The 22,007-nt window shown below is 36.3% G+C and overlaps 1 pseudogene across 1 annotated transcript; it reads right to left on the bottom strand.

The window, feature by feature from the left end:
• Positions 1-1,144: 1,144 nt before the first annotated feature.
• Positions 1,145-1,888, bottom strand: LOC308632794 (bax inhibitor 1-like; annotated as a pseudogene). Its single transcript has one exon. The product of its transcript is annotated as a bax inhibitor 1-like (transcript).
• Positions 1,889-22,007: the final 20,119 nt, after the last annotated feature.

The following is a 22,007-nucleotide window of genomic DNA, read 5'->3' as shown; positions in this document are numbered from 1 at the left end:
CTCCTCAATCAAAAAAAATTTTAAAGATAATTTAATAAAATAACAACACTGTTTTAGGGCTGTAACACACATGGAAATAAAATTTTGGACAATAAATAGCTCAAAATGTTCAAGGAGGAAATGGAATTATATTGTCTAGAAAGATCTGGCATTTTACATGAAGCATTATATTATTGTTTGAAGGTAAATTGTGCCAGTTAAAGATGTATATTATAAACCTCAGAGTAGCTGTGAAAAATAAAAACAGATATACTTAGTAAATAAAAATGTAGATAAAATGAAATCCTAAAACAAATAAAAATGTGGGAGAAACTGAAATAGAAGAGATTTGTGTCCCTAATGACCATGGAACTGATATATCAGCTCTGGATGCATTACCTTCTGACTTCTTTTAAAATGAGAAACAAAATTCTATCTTGTTTAAAGGCATCACTATTTTTTTATAATTCATTAATAAAGTTTATCTAATGTATAAATCATCAACACTAAACTAACCATGAAAAGAAATCACAAATAACATTTAAATCCGTGTCTATTGACTTTTTTCTCATTTTTATTTATCATCCTCTATGACTCTTGTATAGCATAATTCTTTTAAAATTATTTTTATTCTAATTTGTTATATATGACAGCAGAATGCATTACAATTCCTATTATACATATAGAGTACAATTTTTCATGTCTCTGGTTGTACACAAAGTAGAGTCATACAATTCGTGCCTTCATATATGTACTTAGGTGAGATGATGTCCATCTCATTCCACTGTCTTTCCTACCCTCATACCCCCTCCCTTCCTCTCCCTTCCCTTTTCTCTATCTAGAGTTCATCTAATCCTACTGTAAAGGCATCACTATTTCATGTTCTGCGTTGTGTAGCTGAACCCAAATGGAATAGCCACAAGCCAATAGTAGTTTCATCAAATCAAGTATATTTTTCTGAATCAGAGAGATACCATGTTGCCTAGAATTTGGGTGTATGATCAGCAATTTAAACATAGTTTGGGGTCTTGTATATTTGGGACTAAGTTCATCTTTTGTATAAAGATCATTTACAATTAGTTCCATTAGTTTTTTTTCTTTTTAATGATTTCATTATCATAGAACTTGCCATCTATAATGTGTGCAAAGAGAACATGGAGGGAGAGGAAGTCAAACTGGGATAGACTGGATGGTCATTTCACTTCTCTTTCTTTTCGTCTTTCTCATTCATAGCCCAGATCGTCATGAGTTCTCTGAAGAGAGTAATGAAATGGAAGAAGAGATCAATGCAGTGCCAGATATAATCCTTATTGCCATTTTTAGCCTTTTTCAATAATGAGTTGAATATCAAAAAGGACAAAGCCAAACACATCCACCAGGCCCATATACAGTTTTGCCTGGAAAAGCCAAATGGATCCAAAGAAAAGGTTTCCCAGTGAAGACAAGAGCATCAGGCTCATGACTGACATCAAGATACCTCCCAGAAAGAGGTAGTGCCTGGTGTAGAGTGCATTGAGGGTGAAGGAGGTAAAGATCATTGCTGTGCCCATGAAAGCCTGGGAAGGATGCTAAGATTGACATCAATGCACAATTCCAGGGCAGGGCGCACGCCAACTCTTGTAAGGAAAGCAAATCCATTGAGAAGTCCCAGTGTTTTCTGCTCAGTTTCACAGCTATGAGGTATTGACATCAGCCAAATCATTAACCCCAGGGAGCTCAAGGCAGAGAGTAGGCCAGCCTGAATGAAATGAGTGACCACATGGACATAGGCTTCCGCAGCCACCAGAAACATACGAAGGGCAAAAGTGGCACCTTCTTTGAATGCTGCTGGGTCAAGGGGTTATATGTGAAAATTTTAAAAGTGCACAGAGTTGATCTTCCAATCAAATATGTTCACGTGTAGACCCATGAGGCTGTGTGACACAGCTTCTACTCTTCTTAACCTGCCTCTCAGGGGTCTACAAGCTCTTCTAACACCAGATGTGCTCTCAGTCAGTTCTTCTTGAAGGATGAATATAATAAATGCTTTGTACAGTCATTAGAGTACAGTAAATGCTCAATTAATATATAGTATTTCAAAACTGAGTCATAGTAATTAAGGTAGATATACCACAATTTAGACATATGCTGGGGTTTGTAGAAAGGTGTAGAAAGGTGACGTTCATTTATATATCAAAATCTGTGACACGCTTTTTGAAACTGACTTTACCTTCATTATATGGTTCTTCAAAATCTGTAATCCTTTGAATTCGGAACTGTTCAGTTATGGAAAATTAGTGTACCTCCAGTTACTACCTGCTCAGTCTATATATCTAAAGTAACACCTACATTTCCTTAACAAAAGCAGCTCTTCTTTTATTGTTTATTTGCAACAAAAAGTATATTCAGCTACCTAGTCATTTCCATTAGAAAATAAATCCTGGGGAGCTAAACTTTTTTGGATTTCTTAAATTCTAAAAAGGTTCTGTTCTGGGGAAGTTGCTTGATAAATTTTGACAAGTTTCCTGACCTATTTGACTATATCAAAATCAACTAAATCTGTTTCTACTCTTTCCCCAAATATGAAAACAGTGCTTAGGATATGAACATAAAGAAAAATCCAATATAGGTACCTGTGTTAGTCAGCTTTCCATTGCTATAACAAACACCTGAGATAAACAACTTATAAAGAGAAAAGTGTTATTTTGGCTCATAGTTTTAGAGGTTTCAGTCCCTGATTGTTTGGCCTTGTTGCTTTTAGGCATGTAGTAAGGTACCACATTATGGCATGTAGCATCTGGCAGAGCAAAATCATTCCTCTCATGGCTGGGAAACAAAAGAAAAAGCTAGAGGATGAGGCCAGGGTACCACTATCCCCTTCAAGGGCATACCGCCAATCACCTAATACTTCCCACTAGGCTCTAGCTCCTAAAGGTCTTACCACCTCCCAATGGGAAGCAAGTTTTTATCACACAGATGTTTGGGGAACACCTAATGTCAAACTTTCACAGTACCTTTCTCTAAAATAACATGCAACAAATATAATTTGCTGGTAAATGATGCTGATGAAATTAGATAGACCAATCTTTTCTTGTAACTTGAAGTAACTATTATAAACTTTTCTTTCTCCTTTCATTGCAAATATTTCATCTGCTACAAATAAACAGATCTTTTCAGGTTTTGTCCAAATTTTCCATAGCTTATATTGAAAAATGATTGTATCCTCTTATGATAAATTCCTGACACACTTCTGTTTGGGACCAGAAAGATCCTAGTTGACATATTGGATTCTTGCTGAGATTCTTGGTTTTGAAAACAATAAAGTTGTGTGTGTGTGTGTGTGTGTGTATTCATTTTAATATTTAGATTTTAAGTAGGCTAACTCTCAGAACTCCTACCTTCCAACATTCCTTCCCAAAATAAAATTATTCTCTCCTAATGTCCTCAAAGCCTCCAAATAGCTCATAGTCAACATGGAACATGTTCCTATTTTAAACTTGTGAATGGCATACAACTTGAAGTCCTGGGCTTTCACTCAAAAGATTTGTAGGCCCCAAATGCTGGCTCTGACATTTCAGATACATTTGGAAAATGTCAAAGACAATCTAGTTAAGATTTTAATAGTTTAAAGGAATATGCTTGTTCACCAAAGAATGAAGCCTGTATAGTCTCTGTATTAGTACAAACAACGTGTACGCAAGCAGTCATTTTGGAAGATCAAAAAATACTGTGATCCAGGCATGATGGTGCACACCTGTAATCCCAGCAGCTCTAGAGGCTGGGACAGGAGAATCACAAGTTCAAAGCCAGCCTAAGAAACTTAATATATATTTAAAAAATATACATATATAATACAAAGAAAAGGGCTAAGGATATAGCTCAGTGGTTAAGCACTCATGGGTTCAATCCCTAGTATCCTCTCTCCTCACAAAAAAATGATATATATGAGAAATATGAAAAGTGAAAAACTCATGAAGATAATAGTTCAATTGTGTTTTCAACCCTAAAATTAATTTGTTTGTTCATTGGCTAATTACTTAAATTTTAATATCTCAGATTTAATTCATTTATTCTTCCATCAAATACTTATTAATATGTACTATGGTTCCAGGTTGTGTATACAAACATTAATTAGTCACGATCCCAATCTTTGAAAACCTTACAATCAAGTTAATAAAGTAAGAACAATAAAGTTTTATAGGTTCTTTTCTAGATACATATTTAGAGAATAGTGGGAATATAGAGAAGAGAATAATTAATTTTGAATGAGACTGTAGTCAGACATTTCAGAGCTAAAGTAGCAATGGAGGTGAATCTTGAAAAATGAGAAGGTGCTCACTAGATGGAAAGGAGAATCTCAGGAGGCCTGCAATGTCAGAAAAAGAAGCAGAAGGATGGAATAGTTGGGCCCATAAGGGTGTGGCACGGACACCCTGGATGATGAGGTCAGGGAAATTTTCTGAGAGCAGATCATGGAAGTCCTTGTATACCACACCATGTCAAAGAGTTTGGCAATGAGGATCTATTGAAAGATTTTTAACAGAGGAGTGATACAAAATCATATTTGTGCTTGAGTAGAATGGTTAGTTAAAAGAATATGCAATAATGCAGGACAGATATGATAGGAAAAATGAAGTAGTATATATATTTATGTGTCTACATCCTCATCAATCTTTTCTTATTTTCTGTTGCTTTCATTTTAGATATTTTAGTATGTGCATAGTATCCCATTGCAATTTCTTGGATGATTAAAGAAACTGAGCAAATATTAAGAATAATACTGGCCATTTAGAAATCCTTTCTTTAAAGAGTCTATGCACCTCTTCTATTATATTTTTTATTGTAATTCTTTATAACTACAAATATATAAAATATTTAAGTTTAGTTATAAATCCTTTATCAGATATATATGTATATGTATATATATACTACATAACTAGTCTTTATTGAGATTCTCCTACACAAAGGTAGTGTCAATTTAGACCTTACCCTCAACAATGAAGAAACTTTGGGTTTAGATTTATAACAAGAAAAAAATTTCCTGTATTCAGAGATCAGGACAGACAATAAATTGTTTGCTACTTGTCCAGTCTGATGGACAAACTTGTTCTAGCTCCTTTGCACAGACTGTGAAGCTATTTGAAAGTCCAGGCTTTAGCAGAAGTCCCAATTCTACCCTCTTACTCTGCAGGTACAAGGGCACATCTTACATCTTCTGTCCCTTCTGTGGAAATTAAAACCCTGGCCCGAAGCTCCTGAGGCCTATAATTAGGTCCCTGGCTTTGAGTCTCCCCTAATCTTACAATATTTTTTCCTCCTATCACAATATGAATTTCTCTTTCTCCCAACATCAGTTATGCATTTTGTGTGTTTCTTTCCTTTTTAAAAAAATTTACCCAGAATTTCAATGTATTTGTATCAGAAGAGGTGGCTCCAGTTACTCAACTCAGTCTACCATGATGTAGGAATCTGTTTTTTAATTTATTTTTGAAAACCTTATCAGACATTTTGTCATAACTACGTTTTTTCCCTCTCAAAATACTTACCTGTACTTTTAAGAACACATTTGACTTTCTAAAATGCTATGGTCATTAATTGTTTAAGTAAAACAAATGAACAAACAAACAAACAAAACAAAGCAAAACCATACTGTCTGTTAGGCTTTTCCACTTTCAGAAACTTATTACATTCTTAGGGAATACTGGGGAGCAGGGCCAGTGGAGAGAGGGTTTAGGGTAACAACCATGTTTAATTTGGTAAGCTGGAGGAATATTAACTCACTATACTCAGTTTAATTCTGTCTATTCCATCCCTCCAGTTAGGTGGGTCCCAACATAACCCCCAATCCTTCCTTATTAGTTTCCTCTAGTTATCTGTTACTTTAGTAACTAAAGTAGCAAATTATTCCTAAACTCTGCAGTTTGTTTGTAAAATCTTTGTAGACCTGGCTTGTGTCAACTGAACACTCTTGTTTGTTTGAGCTCTGCTTTTCTGAGGATGGATTCTACAGAACCGATTCTCTCAAACTGCAGTAATATTTTCTCTGCTGGTTCCCCCATGCAGTTTCACATCCCTCCTTAATCATCTGGTGTCTCCTCCTTCTCTTCCTGCCTCCACAGTAACCTCTCAGAGATCAGTTGCTTCACAACTCCACCCTACTGTGTCACTGTATGAAGCTTCCAGCCTCCCAACCTGAGTCACCACACGCCCCCTCCTAGTGTTACCAGCCCAGCTCCTGCCCCCAGACTTGTCTCAACTCAGATAAAAATCAGTATCACATATTTGCATAGATGCAGTTTTATTTGCCAGACTTGGCTAGCCTGAGCTTCTTTGATTGGTGGGAGAATTTTTTAAAATGCATTATTTAGAAAACTTCTTATTATAGAAAATTTCAATATATACAGAAAGAGAGAAAGTAGTCGAATGAATCCCACGTAGCCATCAATCAGCTTCAACAGTTTCAACTCTTGGTCAATCTTGCTTTATCTCTACCTCTACCTCACCCACTGGTTCACTGGTTCATTTTGAAACAAATCCTAGATGCCATATAATTCCTGTATTTCCATTTGTGACTCTTAAAAAGGGAGTATCTTTTTTTTTTTTTGATACAGAGATTAAACACAGGCGAGCTTTATCACTGAGCCATGTCCCCTACTTTTTTTTTTTTTTTTTTAAGTTTGAGAGACAATGTCTTGCTAAGTTACTGAGGATCTCACTAAGCACCAAGACTGGCCTTGAACTTGCGATCCTCCTGCCTCAGCCTCCCATGTTGTTGGGATTACACATGTGCCACCAGGCCTGGTGGGGGTATCTTTTTTCTTTTTTTTTAAAGTATAAACACAATGCTACTAACATACCTAAAACCAAAAACTCTGAATATTTTCCTAATATTCTCATATATCCAAGTTTTTTTTTAAAAACTGAGATCCAAATAAGAAATATACATGCCTTTAGTTGATCCATCTCTTACATCTTTCTCTTAAAACAACAACTTTGCATTATGGAAAATTTTAGAGATAGTAAAGGACATACATAAAACAAAAACCTTGTTCTTTAAATGTTAGCAGAACAATTACCCTTTCCCACATCTTAGCTCCTTTTACTATTATTTTTGTATGTGTATATGTTCTTATAAAATTTTATTTATGAAAGCAAATGGTTAGATTTGATCCACAGACTGTAGTTTACTGGTACTTATATTTTTAATTGACACATAATATTGTACATATTTATTGGGAACAGTGCAATAATTTGATACATTATATAATGCATAGTAAACAAATTGAAGTAATTAGCATTTCCTTTCCTCAAATATATATCATTCTATGTATTGAACCCTACTGCTATTCTTTTGGATGATGACAACGGAAACTATACCACCAGACTTTTGCTTCACTCTCACCATTAACATTTTCCTCTAGGTAGGTAGCCAACATAAGATACTCTATGGAGTGAAATCACAAAGAGAATCCAGCACTATCTTGGGATCCTTAACCATAACACTGGCATCCCCACGAGTGAGACTAGTCTCCCTCACAAATGAAACCAGGATTCCTGTCCAACTCTTTAGAATTCCCTCCCTTAATATATGCTCCTACTGAGAATGCCCTAAGCCATAGCATGGGTTTCCTCTTGCGTTTTAGACATATTTTTTGCACTTATTTTTTTCTCTGGATAGAGAATGTCAAAGACTATATCTAGGCAGTTAAAAAAAAATCCCATTGATACAGAGGGAGAAAAGATGCTAAAAAGCCTACTAGTGCATACTTTTAAAGAAAGCCATTTGGCTATGCTGGGAGCCATGGCTCACACACCTATAGTCCCAGAGACTAGGGAGGCAGAGATTCTATTGGAGGCCAGCCTCAGTAATTTAAAAAAAAAAAAATTCTTTTAAATTTGTGCTTTTTAGTTATTCTTGACAGTAGCAGCCTTAGCAATTTAACAAGGCCTTAAGCAACTTACCAAGACCCTGTCTCAAAATTAAAAAAAAATTAAAAGTGTAGCTCAGTGGTGAAGCACCCTTGGAGATTCAATCAGTAGAACCAAAACCAAATAAGTAAAATTAATTAAATAAAAAATACTTTAAAAGTAAGTCACCTGGCTAATAAGATAATCATTACTGTGACACCTACATTTTCATTTCTGACTGACTAGACTTAACAATATTCAGGAAAATTGTGAGAAGTAATTCTTTTTTTAAAGACTTTTAAAAAGATTGACCCAAATCTTTATTAATTTTTATGTGGTGCTGAGGATTGAACCCAGTGCCTCACATGTTCGAGGCAAGTGCTAAACTGCTGAGCTATAACCCCAGCCCTGAGAAGTAATTCTTATCTCTCAGAAAACTAGAAAGCTTAGTAAATACTCAGAAGTATTTTACTGATTTGAAAAGTATAAAGAGAATTCAGCAAAAATCTTGTTCTACTCATATAAAGTAGCAAGATTGATATAAAATAGGAAAATAAGCCTTTTGATAATTACAAGTTGAGCTTGAACTTTTGTTTAGACAATTTCTAAATTTCCTTGTTTGAATAGAACCATGTACAACTTTTCAGATTATTTTGCTATCCTAACCAATTTGTTGCTGTTCACTCTTCAACCATAGCTATCTACCCCTCATCTTCTACTCTCCAGTTCCAAATTCCAACAGATTATTCAACTGAAGGATTAGACTGAGCTAGGAGTTCCAGACAAGTAGGCAATACTTAAAAATCAATTCAGAACATGTCTAATTACTCTGAAGACAGATGCTATGTAAAGCTTCAAGAGGTAACAAAGGGCCGGATTAGTTATTGAGAATCAGATCTGAGATTTGGGAATGGTCTTTAACTGGCAGTCATTGTTGCCTCTCACCTTCCCCCTTGTAAAAATGTCTGCTATGTTGTAATCACTGAGCAAATGCCAAATGTCTTCTGGGATGTTCTGATCCTGCCAAGGATGACCCCTCCCCCAAGCTCTCCACTACTCTGTGGGAAAACCTTTGAATTTCCAGTCTCCAGCATGCCACACCTAAATCTTGGCCACACAACTCTAATAAATGTGGGGTTCAAGCAGCCCTTTAGTTTGCTTGAGTAACAACAACAACAACAAAAGTCCAGGGAACAGAAGAGAATTAGGGCCGAGGTTGTATATATGCCTCTTTAGAGATTTACACGTGACTCTTGACACAGGAGAAATTGCCATTAGAATTCTGCTGATGTTAGAATCGATCATCACTGTGTGTCTTGATAAATAATCATAAAAGGAACACAGTAAGAACCTCATTTTGTAAGTATAGAGCAATGAGATTGATACAAAATAAGAAAATGAGCTCATTCATAACTTGAGGTTCAGTTAAAAATTGTTTATTTGATTTCTAGATTTAATTGTTCAATTACAACCATAAATATATCCACTTATGAGATTATTTTACTATCCTAAACAATTTGTTTCTACTTACTCTTCAACAATAGCTATCTACTCTCAGTTTTTTCTCCCTGTTTCCAAATTCCAACAGACTAATCGACTGGAGGATTAGACTGGACTACTGGTTAAGAACAAATAGATGATTCTTAAATACAAAGAAATGCAATACATAATGCAAATATTTGACACTTTTATTCAATTATTAAATGAGTTAGGTATTAAGATTTATAAATATAACCACTCTGAATTTTCACTGATAACATATAATTGTGGACTTGGCTGTTAATATGGTTGGCTGCACATGAATAAAAGGCAAACATTGGTACGTGATAACACAGGGAAGCTGGTTGGCTTAGAAGAAAACTTTAAATCTATCTTTGTAAATGGAGCAGAGAAGACAGAGTCAAATCACATAATAATAAAAAAAAAGAAGACAACAACAGAAAAGATAGGTTATATAGTAAAAAATGTTAATTATTTTGAGACCATTTATCTAACAATCCAAATAGGACATCTAATCCAATAAAAAAACCCTCTGAGCTGCTGCTAATAATAGTTGTTAATAATAATAAGAAGAAGAATAAGAAGAAGAAGAAGAAGAAAGAAAAAATAAAAGGTTTAAAAAATTTATACCAGGTTGGAGATGTAGCTCAGTGTTAGAGCACTTGCCTAGCATGTATGAGGCTGTGGGTTTGAGCCCCAGTAGCAAAAATAAATAAATAGAAAAAAGAAAGAAAGAAAAATAAAAATCTTTATGCCAAAAACACACAAACTGTATTAATAAAAATGTTTTTTTAAAATAATTTCAACACATTTAAATAATTTGATTATTTCATTACCCAGGCCAAGGAGAATAGAAGCAATAAAAAGGTTTTTCCAGTCCTTGTGGAACTTAACATTCTGGATTAACTATGCTTGAGGGATAATTACATGAACAGCTAACTTAAACCTCTGTGGTAGGTATTATGATTCCTCTCATTTTTCAGAGGGGCAAACAGATGGAGACAGATGGATTAATTTACCCAAGATCACACCGTAGAAAGAGGTATAGTTAGGATTCAAACACAAGTGTTTTACCATTGCACAGACTTTCAAGTATGAATGGCAACCCCCAGGGACTGTGGAGCAGAGATGAGGGTCAGAGAAGGTTTCTGCTTTCATAGCCTAGAAATAACAGGAAACAGTAAGAGAGGTAAACTCAGTTGTGGAACAGAAATTGATGCCGATAGCAGAACGCAGGAAAGGAAACTGAAGGCTGGGGGAGCCCCAGACCCTAGACACTTAGCATTTAATTTACTCTTTAACCTATTCTTCAAATCAGCATCATCATTTTTTAGACGAAGAAACTGAGGCATTAGAAAGTTGAATAAATATCCAGAATTGTTGTTAGTAAATAGTTGATCTGGGGTTGGAATCCAGATCTGTTTGGATGGAGGTACAATTACTCTTTCCAGATTTCCTAAGACAGTTCCAGTTTTAATATTTCATTTGAAGCCATTTAAAACCATTTTATTTTGATTTTTGTCTTAAATGTTTCAATACCATAGAGGGTAACAGTCTGATATCCTTAGAAAGATATTATTTTTACTTTGACTCCAAATGGTTTTAGCCTTTCAGAGAGTTTCCAAAGGTGAGTTCCACATTCATTAAAAACTTAGAGCATTTAATTAATAAGGAGTAATTGATTTTGAAAAGGTCTTCTAATTGACTTCAGAAATATTATGAAGTATGGTCTGGGTCTATAACCCCTTAGGAGATCTATTTATGACACGTTATTATGCCAGAAATGCTCTAAAAATTATTCCAGTTTAAGCCTTCATATGGCACAATTTATACTGATTTTGCAAGTTTGAAAAGGTTTATCATCTATTACTAGGACGACATCTCCACAATGTAAGAGAATATGCTTCTCCTTTTAAAAACATTTACCATAATTATATTTTCTAAGAAATATTTAAGTATTGAATTAGTATGACAGGTTTTATCAAAGCAACAATTGAATAATTGGCCTAGAATAGTACTTTGTATACTTAGATGTAACTCAGATAGGAGGCTCTTGAAAAGAACACAATGTCTTGTTTTCTTCCCTTTTAAAGGAAAGGAAGCATTTTAGCAGTTAGCAGAATCAAGATAAGATATACCTATTTCTTGCTTATTAACAAAAATGTTGAAAGGGAACCGTATCTTCTATTACTTGACATTGTCTCAGAAAAGATCAATCCTCTCTTTTTTGTCCTTACAACTTTTGATAAGTTCATATGTTCCAGATCTTAGGGGACAATACCATCTTTCATTTTTTTATTGGTACTTTTTAGTTATATATAACATTAGGACTCATTTTGACATAATTTTAAAAGCACGGAATATAATTTGTTCAAATTCAGTCTCTAGTACTTACCCTTTCTTCCTCCCCCCTTCCTCTGTTCCCTTCCTTCTATTCTATTGATCTTTCAAATATTTACTTGTAGTTTTTTTTTTTAATTAGTGTCTTGTGGGTGTACATGATGGTGAGATTCACTGTGGTATATTCAGATATGTAAATAGGAAAGTTAGGTCAGATTCATTCCACTGTCTTTCCCTGTCCCAGCCCTCCTCCCTTTCCTTCATTCCCCTTCGTCTACTCCACTGATCTTTCTTCTTTTTTTTTTTAAATATATATTTTAGTTGTCAGTGAACACTTATTTTTATTTATTTATTTATATGTGATGCTGAGAATTGAAACCAGTGCCTCATACATGCTAGGCAAGTGCTCTACCACTGAGCTACAACCCCAGCCCCTCTTCTATTTTTTAAAAATTATTTTTATCCCTCCCTAATTCGGGATTAGCTTCTGCATATCAGAGAAAACATTCAACCTTTGACTTTTTGGAAATGGCTTATTTTACTTAGCATGATAGTGTCCAGTTTCATGTATTTACTGGCAAATGCCATAATGACATTCTTCTTTATGGCTGAGTAATACTCCATTGTGCATATATACCACATTTTCTTTATTCACTTATCTGATGAAGGGCAAAATAACAATAAATGTTGGCAAGGGTGTGGGGGGACACATACACTCATAACATTGTTGGTGGGACTGTAAATTGCTGTAACCACTCTGGAAGGCAATATGGAGATTCCTCAAAAAACTAGGAATAGAATCATTTTTCATTTAAAAACTTTTTTAAATTTTAAAAAATTTGTTCTATTTAGATATACATGATAGTAGAGTATATTTTGACATATTATACGTATGTAGAGTATAATTTATTCTAATTTGGATCCCATTCTTGAGGTTGTACATGTTGTGGAGTTACACTGTTTGTATGTTCATATATGAAATAGGAAAGCCATGTTCGATTCATTCTACTGTCCTTCTCATCCCCATCCTCCCTCTCTTCCCTTCTTTCCCCTTTGTCTAATCCAATGAACTTCAATTCTTCTCCCCTCCCCTTATTGTGTGTTAGCAACCACAGATCAGAGAGAACATTCACCTTGGGTTTGGGGATTGGCTTATTTCACTTAGCACGATAGTCTCCAGTTCCATCCATTTACCAGCAAATACCATAATTTCATTCCAGAAGCAGTTCTTAAGGCCCTTTTTCACCATCATTTTTTTTCTCATCCTGCTCACATACTGCATCTCCCTTTTCTATACCGTTGACATCTTCTTCTATGCTGGCTCTCCTAAAAATGCCCTCCTCGACCCTATGTCCTTATTCAGCTATTGCTCTATTTCTCCTTCTCTTCCATTCAGGTTTCCTGAGAAAAGGCTATATTCACTTCTTCTATCTTCTCATCTTTCATTCACTCCTTTGTTCTTTCTCTCTCTCTCATTATAGTAAAATGTACACAACACCAGATTTGCCATCTTAATGACTTTAAGTGTATACTTCTGTGGTGTTAAGTACATTCACATTGTCTTGCAACCATCACCACCATGCATCTCCAGACCCCTTTAAGCTTCCCAGATGGAAACTCCATACACATTAAATACTAACTATTCCTGGGGCTGGTGCTATAGCTCAGTGGTAAAGCGCATTTGATTCTCAGCACCACATAAAAATAAGTAAAGATACTGTGTGTTCATCTACAACTAAAAAATATACATAAAAATTAAATACTAACTATTCCCACTGCCCCCAACCTGTGGCAACCAGCATTTTACTTTCTGTCTCTATAAACTTGACAACCCTAGATGCCTCAAATAAGTGGAATCATGCAGTGTTTGTTCTTTGATAATAATGTGTTTATTTTACATAGGATAATGTCTTTCAAGTTCACCCATTTTTTTATTCTCTTTTATTGTGACCCTGTCTTCTTCTACATCATTTCTTGTCAAGGTCACCCATGACCCCCTACCTCCTCCATACTATGGAAAATTATCTCTATCTTCCAGTAGCAGTTCACTGTACTTTACACTTCTTGGTACATCCTCTTCTTTTCACTAAAAAGACATCCTTCTCTCTTGATTTTCCTCCTATATTTCTAGCACTTCTTTGTGGTCTCCCCGACCATTGAGCCACATCCCCAGCCCTATTTTGTATTTTATTTAGAGACAGGGTCTCATTGAGTTGCTTAGCGCTTTGCTTTGGCTGAGGCTGGCCTTGAACTCATGATCCTCCTGCCTCAGCCTCCCAAGCCACTGGGATTACAGGGGTGTGCCACCGTGCCTAGCTCTCCTCTCCATCTTAAACACTGTTTTTCTTTAGTGTCTCTGTGTACTCCAGAGTGTATACTTCCCAGCTTATCTCCCCCATTATCATGGCTTCCCCCTAGTACTTATGTGTTGACTCTGACTCTCGATCTCCAACCCAGATTTCTCCCCTGAGCTCCAGTCAAGGGCCAACCTGTGTAGCTAGAGATCTTCTCATGAGCGTTCCACACAAAATATGCCCAAAACTTAACTTTCTATCTTATTCTCTAGATTTTTATTAAGTTAATCTATGGAACCTCTTGACTCTTTGTTTCCCTACCCATAACATTTAATTGATTTCTTAAGTTTTCTCAGTTTTACCCATTTACTATTCCTGGAATCTGTCTTCTTTCACTGCTACTTCGAGTTCAATTTTTATTCTTTCTGGAATTAGTGTCACAGCATCCTAATAAGACTGCTTCTTGGGCTGAGGTTGTAGCTCAGTGGGAAAGCGCTCACCTAGCACATGTGAGGCACTGGGTTTGATCCTCAGCACCACATAAAAATAAATAAAATAAAGGCATTGTATCCATCTACAACTAATTTTTTTTTTAAAAAAAGACTGCTTCTTTTCCTTCTTCATTACATTTTCATCTAACATTTTCTCTACCCATTGCCAGAACAATCTTCTGACAAAGCAAATCCAATTATGTCACTATCTAAATACAATATTTGAATATCTTCCCATGGCCTTTAGGAAGAAGTCCAGAGGCCTTAGAGCAGAGCTGCCATATTCTGCTTCATCAGGCCTTTCCTCACTCTTCCACCTCAGCATTTGCTGCTTTCCCTTATGGAGTACTCATCCCTACAGTCGTGAAGAACCTCCCCACTGCACTCCTCAGGCCCACCATGTCTTTGCATGTGCCACTTTCCTGGATACCTCCCACCAGTTTCATCCCTGTTGATGAGTGGAGTGGATGCTGTAGAGTGCTGCTTGGTTTCCTATATTTCCTCAGGACAAAAACACTCATTCCCTTAACTGCTGAGCATGTTGGCAACTGAGACCTCAGTTGCATTTCATTCTGGAAACTGCCCTTGTTCAAAGAGAGTTTAAGGTCAGGCTTTTCTTCCTAGAAGCAGCCTATATGCAATGACTCGTTGATACAGAAATATAAAAGCCTGGTCTTGTGGCCCCAGCTGGGATGACTCAAGTCATCCTAGCTCCATAATTTTCCTGTGTGGAAAGGCTGAGGGCCTCGGGACTATATTACCACCCAACTTCTCCTGCCCAATTCTGCTTCCTTCACTTCACCCTACAGGTGCTGATCCTGAAAACAAGCTTCTTGCACACAGATTTCCATCTGAATCTGTTTCCCAGGAAACTGAACAGCAACCCTGGGTTAGAATTCTCAATACCACTTGCCTATTTCTATCACAGTTCTTATGCTACTGTATCATAATTGTCTGTTTACTTATGGATCTATGCCTAAATATAGGGAGCAACTGGAGAACTGAGATTTTAATCTTGTCTTTTTATCCTCATTTGCTTTTTATCCTGACTCATTAAATCTTTCTGAATAAATAAATGTGTAAATGAGTGTATGAGAGATTGTTATCTCGAAAAGCCTGGGGTCTTTCTTAAAATCCTAAGGTACTTCCTGAACCTTATTTCTTTTGGGAGTAGCTTGAGAAAATATGGATTGTCTTTCTCAGAATGTCTTTTAGATTGATGGTTTTTCATATTTCATAAAACTACGAGAAGCATGGGTTTAAAAGTCTGGGTTGAATTTTTCCAGGACCATGTCCTAGTTGTATGATTTGGGGCAAGTCATTATAATGTCTTCATGTCTCGATTTAGTCAATGGGAAAATAGTATTACCTAACTCATCAATACTGCTTGGTGATAAGTAAATGAATAACATCTGTGTGAACTGATGGCATATAGTAGATGCTCAGTAAATTTGAATTCTTCTCTTTCATTTCTTTTTAGATTGAATTCACCCTTCTGTGATAACTTGCAAAGAAATAAATTACAGGGCTGGGGATGTGGCTCAAGTGGTAGCGCGCTCGCCTGGCATGCATGCGGCCCAGGTTCGATCCTCAGCACCACATACAAACAAAGAAGTTGTGTCCGCCAAAAACTTAAAACAATAAATATTTTAAAAAATTCTCTCTCTCTTTCTCTCTCTCTCTCTTGCTCTCTCTTAAAAAAAAAAAAAAAAGAAAGAAATTACAATAGTTCGGTCATACTGAAATGATCCCGTTAGCTCTCATTGTCTTTCTTCTTCTCCCCACATAACAAAAATCCATCATTCTCTGCTAGTATGCTTATTTTAGAAGGGGAAAAGGGGCAACTGAAAGCTTCTAGCTAACCGTGCAAGTCCCTGCTTGCTACAAGTTTTGTTAATTATTTATGAGGCATCAAATTTGCCAGTGGTAAGAGGTGTGGCTAGGTGTGTCTGAGAGTGAATCAAAGGTGAATAAATGACATGAATGAAACCCTACCTGTTGGGTTTCAGTGGAGTGGAGGAGGCACTAAAGTAATGAACTTAAGGCACCAATGAAATGTTAAAGAGAGGGTTGTAAAGTATCCCATATTTGTTTACCTGATTCACTTATACTTCCAGTTTTCTTTTTCTTAAAGCTTGGAAAAATTTCATTTCTCAGCTGTCTTGCTGTTGAGTGGGTCATGTGATAACCTCCGGTCTATTACATGGGAGAAGTATTTTACCACATGTAGGAAGAACTATTTAAAAACCAGTGATCAGCTTTTAGCTAGAAGTAGTCCAAAATATTGAAAGATATATGGTGTGGATATCTCCCTGTCCTGGAGCAGATTACAAACACACACACACACACACACACACACACACACACACACACACACACCTTTATTGTGCTAAACTCTGAAATATTCATGTGAGTTATTATTACTGCAAAACTTAGACTTTCCTAATAGATGCACTGGGGCTCAGGATAATCTGAATAAATAAGATATCTCAAGAAAAAGAGGAATCATAGCCAGCTATTTCAGAAATTCTGATTGTCCATCTCTACTGCTGCGCTACTAAAGTGACTTAGTTTCTCTTTCAGAATCTGCTCCTTTCTGTCTATCTACTTCTGCTCCCACTTCTAGTTGCCAGGTCCCCCTTTCCTATATCTCGCATCATGTTTCTACATCTTTATAAAGTGATGTAGAGAGATAGAACCTGATTAGTCCATTTTGGAAACCCATTAGAAAATGCTCTTCAACCAGGCTACCTCAAAGGCTATGGGGGCCATAAATTGGCTTTCTTTGAGTTAGCGATACTCCCTCCCTAGTCCAATTAGCAACAGCCATGGTGTTGCATCATGAAATACAAAATACATGGCCATTTATTAAGCTTAAGGAATGAAAATCTTGGGCCTCTTTCTTCTTCATAGTCAGGAGCTGTGGGTTAGAGTCCATAAGGGCTGTCCATATGGTAGGCACCATGTTGACTTGTCTGGTAAACAAAGATACTCTTCAAGTAGGAGAGAGGCTATTGTTCCATTGCCAGGCTCACTGGGCAGGGAACTGATTGCAAAATGTCTTGGTCTTGACTTGGAAATTGACCAGTGGTTTCTGAGTTGGGACACAATTTTTGTTGAGCTGATGACACATCTTTCTAGATGAGACAGGAAAACCATACCTAGGGTCAACAGCAGATTTCTGGTCTTTTAGATATTTGTTAATCACAAATTAGATGTTTGAGAATGTTCTTGGATAATAATACACACAAATATTAATAATTGTTTTAGGGCATTGTAAAAAATCAGTGACTTAAAATTGTTTTGATTTTAAATATATATTATGAACCATTTCACTTCATCTTGGGCATTTGATGAACTTACTCATAAATGTGAAATAAGAGCGTCCCTTGAGTTTTAATGTCACCGTCCTACTGGCCATAGTGCTTTATAAATAATCCTTTCAAGGTATGGTAGTCCCATGTTTTGGGCACATTTATTTACCTTCCTCTTAAAATGCTTATTTTCATTTAAAATTCTACTTAACATAGTTTTTTTCTTGATTAGCTTTCCCCTAAGGTAACTTTTAGTCTTTCCCCAAGCACCCCACTGCCTTCTTAAATGACTTCAACTCCTTAATTGCCCTCCACCTAACTGCCAATCAAAGCCCCAATTGCCTTCGAAGTGATCTCAGTTTGGGGTTAAGAGGAAATAAGCTAATTCAACTACTATAAAATCAGCTATGGATTACTAGTAGTTATCTAGCAAAAATAATGCAGACTTTTTAAAATATCAGAAATGTTTTTCCCTGCTGTTTTTCAAATGATCACAGTTAGGTTGTCCCCACTTCCTTTTGACAGGACAAACAAAATGGAAGTCTCTAACACTAGTTTCTGGTCAGAGATAATGATACATAGGATAGGGATATTTTATTGAGAAACCATGAACATATTTTGTGTAATTTAAGATGCTGTTATTTATAAAATTCATCCCTATCTAGAGGATGTTAAAAAGGTAAAAAAAAAAAAAGCATGTCATAAATTCTCCTGAAACAAGGCATATGGATTGGTGCACTGAGGATAAGGAACAGTGAGGGAGTTAGATGAATGCTGAGCTTTAATTGACACCAGGTTTGACTTCTGCTATTGGAGTTTAATCCCCAATATAGCAGTGTTGGATGGTGGAATCTTAAAGAGATGAGGCCTACTGGGAATAATTAGGCATGGCCCTCAAAAGGGATTAATGTAGTTCTCTCAGGACCCCAGTCAATTCTTCCAAGAGTGAGTTGTTATAAAGCAAGTCCACCCCCACCTGCTTCTACACTCAGCTATTTCCCTTCTGTTCTTCTTCCATGTAATGACTTTGAGCCAGTTTCAGCAGACAAGCTCTCACCAGAAGGTAAACAGATGAGGTTGCCTGATATTGAACTTTCAGCCTGTAAATCTATGAGCTAAATAAACCTCTTTACTTTATAAAGTTTCTAACCTCAAGTGGTTTGTTGTAACAAACAGAAAATGTAATATACTATCTTCAATCTTGTTCCTTATTATCTGTGTAACCTTGGGGAGAAAATAATGGCTATAGAGTTATTAGGTGTTTTACACAAGATGTTGTACATGAAAGCTCTTGACATAGAGCAGATGCTTGGTGGGTGAACTTGAATCTGCTTCCTTTTAAGCACCCATTAGATTTGAGGGAAGAGGTTCCTGTTCTATTAAGGGATTGGTCAAAGAGTAGAAAGGACTCTCTACTTAGGAGAGAAAGGGCCTAAGTCTTGTATGCCCAATCTCTTTTGTACTGTTGTTGAGTTGATAGCCTTTTTTTTTTTCTTTCTTCCTTTAATTTCTTCTCTAAATCATTATATTTTCAGTCCAAACATTTTTTTTTCAGGTACTGGAAATAGAAAGACCAATAAGACACAGTGATGTACATGGATTACCATCAAAAAAGGAAAACAAGTCATGAAAGGATCAATTAGAAGCATTATTCTTTAAAAATTTGTAAACCTTTTCATGAAAGGAATATTTTTTTAAAAAAGTTAGGTTCCTAATATCTTCTACAATTTGTAAAGTGTAATATGAACATAAGTGATTTAAAATAAACTCTAACATAAAGAAAATTCCCTTCTTTTACCTTTCCATCTCATTCGAGTTAATTTTGACTTTGGCATCAAGACCCATTTTGTTTTTCTTCTGCTCTCACACTCTGCATCTGTTACCTTCTCTGTCAGGCAAGTATAGAAAGTAAATCATCAGGCAAGAAACAATAATCGCACCTCCAGAATCCGAGTAAAAAATGGTAGACATAATTTTAGATCTACCTGTTTTTATGGTGATTTTGCATATGGAATACTACATCTATCTATAGAACTCTTTGCTTTCCTGGTGAGGTAGCATGGCATATTGAGAGAATATAGGCTGAAGAATTAGAATAAATTCAAATTTTGGCTTAACTAGTTTCATGGGCAAGTCATTTAACTGCATGGAGCTTCAGTTTCCTCATTTGTAAAAATGGACAGATAATATTTGCATTATGATAAAAATAAACACATGTGCTACATTTAGTAGGCCTTTAGCAAGTGTTGTTATTATTCAAGAATACAAAAGAAAATTATTTCTCAGTCCTTGGTCAAAGGTACAAAATACTCAAAATGCTTTAGTATATAATATAAGCATGTAGTAGAGGCTGAATTTGACCTTATTGTATTAAGTAGGAAACTGGTTATGAATTCCCTTAACCTAGGATACTTACTGGAACAAAGTCATTACAAGTTGTAACTGCCTAGCTAGGGTGGTAAATTATGAGAACCAAGATGGTACAGGTTGGAGCCTCATGGAGTATGGAATGCCCAAATCTGGCTCATAATATGAGAGTGGAGTCTGAACTTCTCTAGGATTAGATATTAGGAGATTTCACGACTGATTAGACATAAGTAGTAGCTTTGTTTTTAATGTCAATGTCTGAACCCTTTCTATTTTGGGAAATTCCCTTAATTGGTAGATGTAGGACCACATTGAACCACTAAAATGCAAGGCCAGTGACTCAATGACCATCCATATATACCTAGGGATAAGGGCATGTCATGTGATCTTAGGCCACTAAGGACTCTGGACTGAACAGGCAAGGCCAAGAAATAATTCATTTTAGTAAAAGTGTTAGTGGCAGGAACATCCAGTGTCTGGTGACATCAATATCCAAAGGGTTTCCAGTGTCATTTCTATGTCTTGTGAAGTAAGGAAATGATGTCATTATAGCAATCCAGCACACTCTAATGTGTTTGTCTGCTTCAATCTCTTGGCTTCTCTTGCTTTTGGCCCATTTATTGAATCTGGTTCTTTGGGCTTTCCAACACTTCTTGGAGGTACCTATCAGTCTGCCAATAAATTCATTGTCTGTTAAAGATTAAGTCCATTTCAGTTGTTTGCACCTAAAATTTTGACTATTTTAGGGAAAATAGAGGAATCCAACTGTGTGGGTAAAGTGGAGGTTAAAGCTGTCATAGACTTCACAAAGAGGCAGTGAATATTTACTGATGGTTCAGATGAAAATGGGCAGGTAATGTCCATTTGTCAATGGGTCCCTCTGTCAAGAGTCCCTACTTGTCTTGAAGACATATTCTTTAAACCCAGTTTCTCATAAGAATCAAGATCTCAGGTGATAACAAAAAGGCTGGAAACAAGGTGAGAAGGCTGGCTCCACAGAGGAAAAAGCTCTTAAGTAGGGAAGAATCTAAGGCAGCTCACACAGCCAGACTCACTGTCATGGTGGGCGGCACTACACCAACACGATACTGATGGTCATCCCCATCTCTGGATTTTAGCTATGGTGTGGAGTTAGGCTAAGGAAGCAGCCAGTGGTTGTCATGTCTCATCTCTGTCCCTGGTGGTTTTGGAATTTGTTTGGCGCTTGAGGAATCTTCAAGCTTTTGGGGGTAGAGGATAAAAATTTGAACAAAACTCAGGAGGAATCCTGATTACTCCCTGCTACCACGAATCAAAGCTAGCTCTCCAGAAGAGGCAGGTAGGGAAGACATGAGCTCTGGAAGTGGTAACTCGGATTATGTCTGAGATTACAGACAGGAAAATAAACCAGGAAGCCAGAATCTGGCAGAACTGAAAACTGCTAGGGAAAGCAGTATGAGAAGGTGTGTAAAAAGAGGTCTTATGACAAAGGCTGAGGGTGTTCGGGCTCCATATGCTCTGTCACCCAAGTCGACGCTGCCAAGGGGTTGAAATTGATGGTGATTTTTCAAGCCTAACTTCAGAAGTCTCAGGAAACCAACATTACTTCTACTTATTCACAGTGGTAATAAATATTTAACAATTACTTGTTATAATATGAATGATCATTATTATTAATTATTTACAATAGTAACAATAATAAATTCAATTTTTGCCTTCTGATACCATTCTGAGCCTGTATTTGCCTCTTCAGAGACAAAACCCACTGTAATCCTGTGAAATGAATCCAAATAAATGAGAGGAAGTCTTTCAAAATAACTGAATTTTAAACAATATATTGAGTCAAGCCTGCCCTT

The sequence above is a fragment of the Spermophilus citellus genome (assembly GCF_964194105.1).
Source record: "Spermophilus citellus genome assembly, chromosome: 13".
NCBI lineage: Eukaryota > Metazoa > Chordata > Mammalia > Rodentia > Sciuridae > Spermophilus > Spermophilus citellus.
Note: the sequence above shows the minus strand (reverse complement) of the source record. Positions and strands in the feature narration are given on the sequence as shown.